Consider the following 8,394-nt stretch of genomic DNA (forward strand, 5'->3'; position numbering starts at 1 on the left):
CTGAGCTGTGGCTGATGTTACAGATGTATACACAGGACTGTGAGGTATTACAGAAGTGAGATAGCAGTAGTGGGTTGTCTCTATGCTGGCTGAGCTGTGGCTGATGTTACAGATGTATACACAGGACTGTGATGTATTACAGATGTGAGATAGCAGTAGTGGGTGTCTCTATACTGGCTGAGCTGTGGCTGATGTCACAGATATATACACAGGACTGTGAGGTATTACAGATGTGAGATAGCAGTAGTGGGTGTCTCTATGCTGCCTGTGCTGTGGCTGATGTTACAGATGTATACACTGGACTGTGAGGTATTACAGATGTGAGATGGCAGTAGTGGGTGTCTATATGCTGGCTGAGCTGTGGCTGATGTTACAGATGTATACACAGGACTGTGAGGTATTACAGATGTGAGATAGCAGTAGTGGGTGTCTCTGTGCTGCCTGTGCTGTGGCTGATGTTACAGATATATACACAGTACTATGAGGTATTACAGACGTGAGATAACAGTAGTGGGCATCTCTATGCTGGCTGAGCTGTGGCTGATGTTACAGTTGTATACACAGGACTGTGAGGTATTACAGATGTGAGATATCAGTAGTGGGTCTCTCTATGCTGGCTGAGCAGTGGCTGAAGTTACTGATGTATACACAGGACTGTGAGGTATTACAGATGTGAGAAAGCAGTAGTGGGAGTCTCTATGCTGGCTGAGATGTGGCTGATGTTACAAATGTATACATTGGACTGTGAGGTATTACAGATGTGAGAAAGCAGTAGTGGGTGTCTCTATGCTGGTTGAGCTGTGGCTGATGTTACAGATATATACACAGGACTGTGAGGTATAACAGATGTGTGAAAGCAGTAGTGGGTGTCTGTATGCTGGCTGAGCTGTGACTGATGTTACAGAGGTATACACAGGACTGTGAGGTATAACAGATGTGAGATAGCAGTAGTGGGCGTCTCTATACTGGCTGAGCTGTGGCTGATGTTACAGATGTATACACAGGACTGTGAGGTATTACAGATGTGAGATAGCAGTAGTGGGTGTCTCTATGCTGGCTGAGCTTTGGCTGATGTTACAGATGTATACACAGGACTGTGAGGTATTACAGATGTGAGATAGCAGTAGTGGGCGTCTCTATGCTGGCTGAGCTGGGGCTGATGTAACTGATGTATACACAGGATTGTGAGGTATTACAGATGTGAGAAGGCAGTAGTGGTTGTCTCTATGCTGGCTGAGCTGTGGCTGATATTATAGATTTATACACAGGACTGTGAGGTATTACAGATGTGAGATACCAGTAGTGGGCATCTCTATGCTGGCTGAGCTGTGGCTGATCTTCCAGATGTATACACAGGACTGTGAGGTATTACAGATGTGAGAAAGCAGTAGTGGGTGTCTCTATGCTGGCTGAGCTGTGGCTGATGTTACAGATGTATACACTGGACTGTGAGGTATTACAGATGTGAGAAAGCAGTAGTGGGTGTCTCTATGCTGGCTGAGCTGTGGCTGAAGTTACAGAGGTATACACAGGACTGTGAGGTATTACAGATGTGAGATAGCAGTAGTGGGTGTCTCTATGCTGGCTGTGCTGTGGCTGATGTTACAGATGTATACACAGGACTGTGAGGTATTACAGATGTGAGAAGGCAGTAGTGGGCGTCTCTATGCTGGCTGAGCTGTGGCTGATGTTACAGATGTATACACAGGACTGTGAGGTATTACAGATGTGAGAAGGCAGTAGTGGGCGTCTCTATGCTGGCTGAGCTGTGGCTGATGTTACTGATGTATACACAGGAAATTGAGGTATTACAGATGTGAGAAAGCAGCAGTGGGCATCTCTATGCCGGCTGGGCTATGGCAGACTTAAGCATACATTCATAACTGCTTTCCGTGCAAATTTACAGCTGCGTACCCAATGGCGATCCTTACTGAATCAGGCTCTTAGTCTTCAAGTGTACAGTGCACTAGTCGCAAAGCACCAACTACATATGGGACATAATTTAGACTAAATATATTTGGATTAGGGCATGGAGATAGTGTTCTGATCAGCAATAAGATCTCTTTTTAAATCGCCTGGTTCTGAGACTCACATAACCTAGCCAAAACTTTTGTCAACCGTCGTCAATCAGAAGAGCCATGTAAACATACACCTATATTCTGAGCCAGCTACATCTTTAGTATTCTCCCAGCCTTCCACTGGTGATAGCAGCTATCAGAGCCATATTATTTGGTACCCTGTGCCAGAGAAAACATTGGGCAACCCACCCCCCCAATTATTAAATAGGGATATAAGATAGGAAAAAGGGCCATGGTCTCTTGGAGAAGGGCCCGGGAAGAGATAGGGGAGGCCAGGAGATGCAGGGTATAAATAGGGACATAATATAGGGCCTGATTCAGACCCACTCGCGAGCGGCTGTCCGCTCGCAAGTGGGTCGATGGTGTGCACTGAGCATGCGCACGACGGTGGGAGCTCCGTCGTGCACATGCGCAAGATGCGACGAGCGAAGGCCTTTCCTTCGCTCGTTGAGTCTGATCAAAGGGGGCGTGCTGTCGATGTTGATTGACAGCACGCCCCCTTTGGTGGGCGTGCCGGGGCGTGCCTTCCAGACGGGGGCGTTCCCAAGGGAACGCCTACCATCAGAAGCCGGCCCACTGACATCACTAGTGATGTCAGTGGGAGTGATTTTGGCTCTGATAGAGAGAAACTGAGAAACACAACCGCAGACTCCGGCTCACAGTGTCGATGGTCGCGATGGTCAAGACCATCGCGACCATCATCCTGCACGCTCGTATAGGCTGTGGGTGGTGACCCACAACTATATGAGCGTCCAGGAGGACGCTCCGTAATTATGGAGGTGGGCTCTGATTCAGAGCGAGCGCTCTGGTCAGAGCGTCCGGCTCTGAATCAGGGCCATAGTGCACCTGAGAGAGGGCCATGGCCTCATGGGGAAGGGGCAGGGAAGAGATAGGGGAGGCCAGGAGATGTTGCGGATAAAAGAAGAAGAAGCTACAAGTGAGAATGATTTTAAACAGGAAAATTGACAGCGCCCAAAGCAGCGACCCTGCCCTGCGGTGTCCTGTGCCATGGCATTGGTTTATGGATTCCAAGTCTCTAGGTGCCACCTGTTATTGTGGACTGTATATATATATATATATATATATATATTAGGGGTGTGCACCGGCCACTTTTCGTGTTTTGTGTTTTGGTTTTGGATCTGGATCTTTCTTCGTGTTTTGGATCTGGATTGGTTTTGCCAAAACCACCCTTGCGTGTTTTGGGTTCTGGGTTTTGTGTTTTGGATCTGTATTTTTTTGAAAAAAAGCATAAAAACAGCTAAAATCACAGAATTTGTAGGTTTTTCTGCTCCTATGCTATTATTAACCTCAATAACCTTAATTTCCACTCATTTCCAGTCTATTCTGAATACCTCACACCTCACAATAGTGTTTTTATGTCCAAAAGGTTGCACCGAGGTAGCTGGATGACTATGCTAAGCGACACAAGTGGGCGGCACAAACACGTGACCCATCTAGGCGTGAAACTGCAGTGGCAGACAGGATGGCATTGAAAAACTAGGCCCCAAACTGTACATAATGCAAAGAAAAAAAAGAGGTGCAAGATGGAATTGTCCTTGGGCCCTCCCACCCACCCTTATGTTGTATAAACAGGACATGCACACTTTAACAAACCAATCATTTCAGCGCCAGGGTCTGCCACACAACTGTGGCTGAAATGATTGGTTCGTTTGGGCCCCCACAAAACAAGCTGGCAATTTATCTGTCCCTGCACAAACTGGCTCTACGGAGGCAAGATGTCATCCTCATCCTCCTCATCCACCGATTCCTCACCCTCTTCAGTGTGTACATCCTCATCCTCACAGAGTATTAATTCGTCCCTGCTGGAACCACAGGTCCCTCTGTACGTTCTGGAGGCTGGTCTCCCTGGAAGAGTTGATAATTCATTTTATGAACATCATCTTCTCCACATTTTGTGGAAGCAACCTCCTACGCCTTTCGCTGACAAGGTTCCCGGCTGCACTAAACACTCTTTCGGAGTACACACTGGAGGGGGGGCAACTCAGGTAAAATAGAGCCAGTTTGTACAGGGACCTCCAAATTGCTTCTTTTTCCTGCCAGTACAGGTATGGACTGTCTGACATGCCTACTTGGATGCTGTCACCGATGTAATCCTTTAACAGACAGACGCACGCTTGTCGCTGCTGCTTTGAGGATTCAAGTGCGGCTACAGCCCACACAATTCAGAAAGACAGAAAAAAAAAAGAATATTTTTATTGTTTGTGGAGCACACTTTGAGGGTTACACCACCCTTTAACAGACAGACGCACGCTTGTCGCTGCTGCTTTGAGGATGCAAGTGCGGCTACAGCCCACACAATTCACAAAGACAGAAAAAAGAAGAAGAATATTTTAATTGTTTGTGTAGAACACTTTGAGGTGTCACCACCCTTTAACAGACAGATGCACGCTTGTCGCTGCTGCTTTAAGGATGCAGGTGCGGCTACAGCCCACACATTTCACAAAGACCAAAAAAAAAAGAACAATATTTTAATTGTTTGTGTAGAACACTTTGAGGTGTCACCACCCTTTAACAGACAGACGCACGCTTGTCGCTGCTGCTTTAAGGATGCAGGTGCGGCTACAGCCCACACAATTCACATAGACAGAAAAAAAAAGAACAATATTTTAATTGTTTGTGTAGCACACTTTGAGGGTGTCACCACCCTTTAACAGACAGACGCACGCTTGTCGCTGCTGCTTTGAGGATGCAAGTGTGGCTACATCGCACACAAGTCACAAACACATTAAAAAATAGTTTTTTATTTTTTGGAACATTTTGAGAGTTACACCACCCTTTAACAGACAGACGCACGCTTGTCGCTGCTGCTTTAAGGATGCAGGTGCGGCTACATCGCACACAAGTCACAAACACATTAAAAAAATAGTTTTTTATTTTTTGGAGCACTTTGAGAGTTACACCACCCTTTAACAGACAGACGCACGCTTGTCGCTGCTGCTTTAAGGATGCAGGTGCGGCTACAGCCCACACATTTCACAAAGACCAAAAAAAAAAGAACAATATTTTAATTGTTTGTGTAGCACACTTTGAGGGTGTCACCACCCTTTAACAGACAGACGCACGCTTGTCGCTGCTGCTTTAAGGATGCAGGTGCGGCTACAGCCCACACAATTCACAAAGACAGAAAAAAAAAGAACAATATTTTAATTGTTTGTGTAGCACACTTTGAGGGTGTCACCACCCTTTAACAGACAGACGCACGCTTGTCGCTGCTGCTTTGAGGATGCAGGTGGAATCTAGACGGGATTTGGAACCGAGGACACACTACTTCCATCAATTGTCTAAATCCCACTGCACTAATGTCGGATACCGGACGCACGTCTAACACCAACATAGCAGTCAAGGCCTCAGTTATACGTTTTGCTTCAGGATGACTGCTGTCGTACTTCATCCTCATCGCTAGGGACTGTTGGAGGGTCAATTGTTTAGTAAAAGTAGTGATGTTCCTACTTCCTCTCTGGGATGATGAACAACTCCCAGCAGCAGCAACAGCACTAGGAGGAAGTGGTTCTTGATCTTTCCCTATTTTATTTTTATCGGAGAAAGTTTGGTCCTCCATTTATGTTATATTGATATATATACGTGCGGCTAAAGCGCGCACAAACACAGAAAATATTATTTTATTTTTGCTGGAGAGTAGTGCACTTTGTGGGTTACACCACCCTTTAAGAAATGAGCCAGCCGGCTCTTTACTTATGGGACACAGGCGCACGCTTGGCGCTGCTCCTTTGTTGATGCACGTGCAGCCACAGTGCACACAATTCACAAACACAGAAAATAATTTTTTTTTTGGTTTGGACTGGAGTGTACTTTCGGGGGTTACAGCACCCTTAACGGTCAAGCCAGCCGGCCCTTTACTTATGACACAGGCGCACGCTTGGCACTACTTTGTTCATGCACGTGCGGCTACTGCGCACACAATTCACAAACACAGAAAATAACTTTTTTTTTGGTTTGGACTGGAGTGTACTTTCGGGGGTTACAGCACCCTTAACGGTCAAGCCAGCCGGCCCTTTACTTATGACACAGGCGCACGCTTGGCACTACTTTGTTGATGCACGTGCGGCTACTGCGCACACAATTCACAAACACAGAAAATAATTTTTTTTTTGGTTTGGACTGGAGTGTACTTTCGGGGGTTACAGCACCCTTAACGGTCAAGCCAGCCGGCCCTTTACTTATGACACAGGCGCACGCTTGGCACTACTTTGTTGATGCACGTGCGGCTACTGCGCACACAATTCACAAACACAGAAAATAACTTTTTTTTTGGTTTGGACTGGAGTGTACTTTCGGGGGTTACAGCACCCTTAACGGTCAAGCCAGCCGGCCCTTTACTTATGACACAGGCGCACGCTTGGCACTACTTTGTTGATGCACGTGCGGCTACTGCGCACACAATTCACAAACACAGAAAATAATTTTTTTTTTGGTTTGGACTGGAGTGTACTTTCGGGGGTTACAGCACCCTAAACGGTCAAGCCAGCCGGCCCTTTACTTATGACACAGGCGCACGCTTGGCACTACTTTGTTGATGCACGTGCGGCTACTGTGCACACAATTCACAAACACAGAAAATATTTTTTTTTTTGGTTTGGACTGGAGTGTACTTTCGGGGGTTACAGCACCCTTAACGGTCAAGCCAGCCGGCCCTTTACTTATGACACAGGCGCACGCTTGGCACTACTTTGTTGATGCACGTGCGGCTACTGCGCACACAATTCACAAACACAGAAAATAATTTTTTTTTTGGTTTGGACTGGAGTGTACTTTCGGGGGTTACAGCACCCTTAACGGTCAAGCCAGCCGGCCCTTTACTTATGACACAGGCGCACGCTTGGCACTACTTTGTTGATGCACGTGCGGCTACTGCGCACACAATTCACAAACACAGAAAATATTTTTTTTTTGGGTTTGGACTGGAGTGTACTTTCGGGGGTTACAGCACCCTTAACGGTCAAGCCAGCCGGCCCTTTACTTATGACACAGGCGCACGCTTGGCACTACTTTGTTGATGCACGTGCGGCTACTGCGCACACAATTCACAAACACAGAAAATAATTTTTTTTTTGGTTTGGACTGGAGTGTACTTTCGGGGGTTACAGCACCCTTAATGGTCAAGCCAGCCGGCCCTTTACTTATGACACAGGCGCACGCTTGGCACTACTTTGTTGATGCACGTGCGGCTACTGCGCACACAATTCACAAACACAGAAAATATATTATTTTTTTAGCACTTGGGGGGAGCACCCCTGATGGACAGAGCACCCCCTGGACAACACTACAGCACCTCTTTAGGACTGGGACACTGCACAGGACTTTGGAGTGGACACAGCCCCTATGGAGAACTGACTGCACAACACAGTCCAGCCAGCCCCTATGGACTTTGAAGTAGTGGACACAGCCCCTATTAACAACAGCAGCACAGCACAACACAGCCAGCCCCTATGGACTTTGAAGTAGTGGACAACAGCAGCACTACACTACACTACACTACACAGCCCTAACTCCCACCCTCCCTCTTCACTGTCCACAGCCGAGTGAGAAAATGGCGCCGACGTGGGTACCTTATATAGGATCCAAAACCCGCGAGACTCGGAAGGCGGGATGATGACGTTTTGCCTCGATTTCAGATCCGAGTCAGGCGGGAAAAGTCGAGCCTGATTCGGATCGGACTCGGATCGGGGGGGCTCGGGGGGGTTCGGATTTCAGAAATCCGAACCCGCTCACCCCTAATATATATATATATATATATGTCCAGAATGAACCCCGGCACTCCTGTGCTTGAACGCACAAACTTGCTCAGGTGCCTTCCTCGAGGGACAGTGCCCCCGCAATACAGTAACTTTCGTAAAATAGGTGGCACTCGGAGACTTCAAAACTTAAACAAAGTGCCACATAGCAGGGGAATTTATTGGTGCAGTCAACGTTTCAGGGATCAAGTCCCCTTCCTCAGGATAAGCAGTGTGAACAATATCAATGTACAAACAGTATTAAATAGCAAAATAGAAAACTCTTACCTCCCCCCTCCTCCGTGATCTCAGCTGCCACAGGAACCCTCGGCTGGGTGTCATCCTCCATATCCACCGGCCGCGTCGTCCTCGCCGCGCCGGAAGTGACATAATCAAACCCATCTTCGGAACCATGGTAACAGTGAACAGTGTGTAAACTGCAACAAAACAGATCATATATGATCTGTTTTGACGTCACTTCTGTCACGGCGATGATGACGCGGCCAGTGGATAAGGTGGACAACACACAGCTGAGGGATGAAAACAGAAATAGAAATAGGTAC

Source organism: Taudactylus pleione, unplaced genomic scaffold (genome assembly GCF_031769625.1).
Source record: "Taudactylus pleione unplaced genomic scaffold, aTauple2 ptg000268l, whole genome shotgun sequence".
Classification (NCBI taxonomy): domain Eukaryota; kingdom Metazoa; phylum Chordata; class Amphibia; order Anura; family Myobatrachidae; genus Taudactylus; species Taudactylus pleione.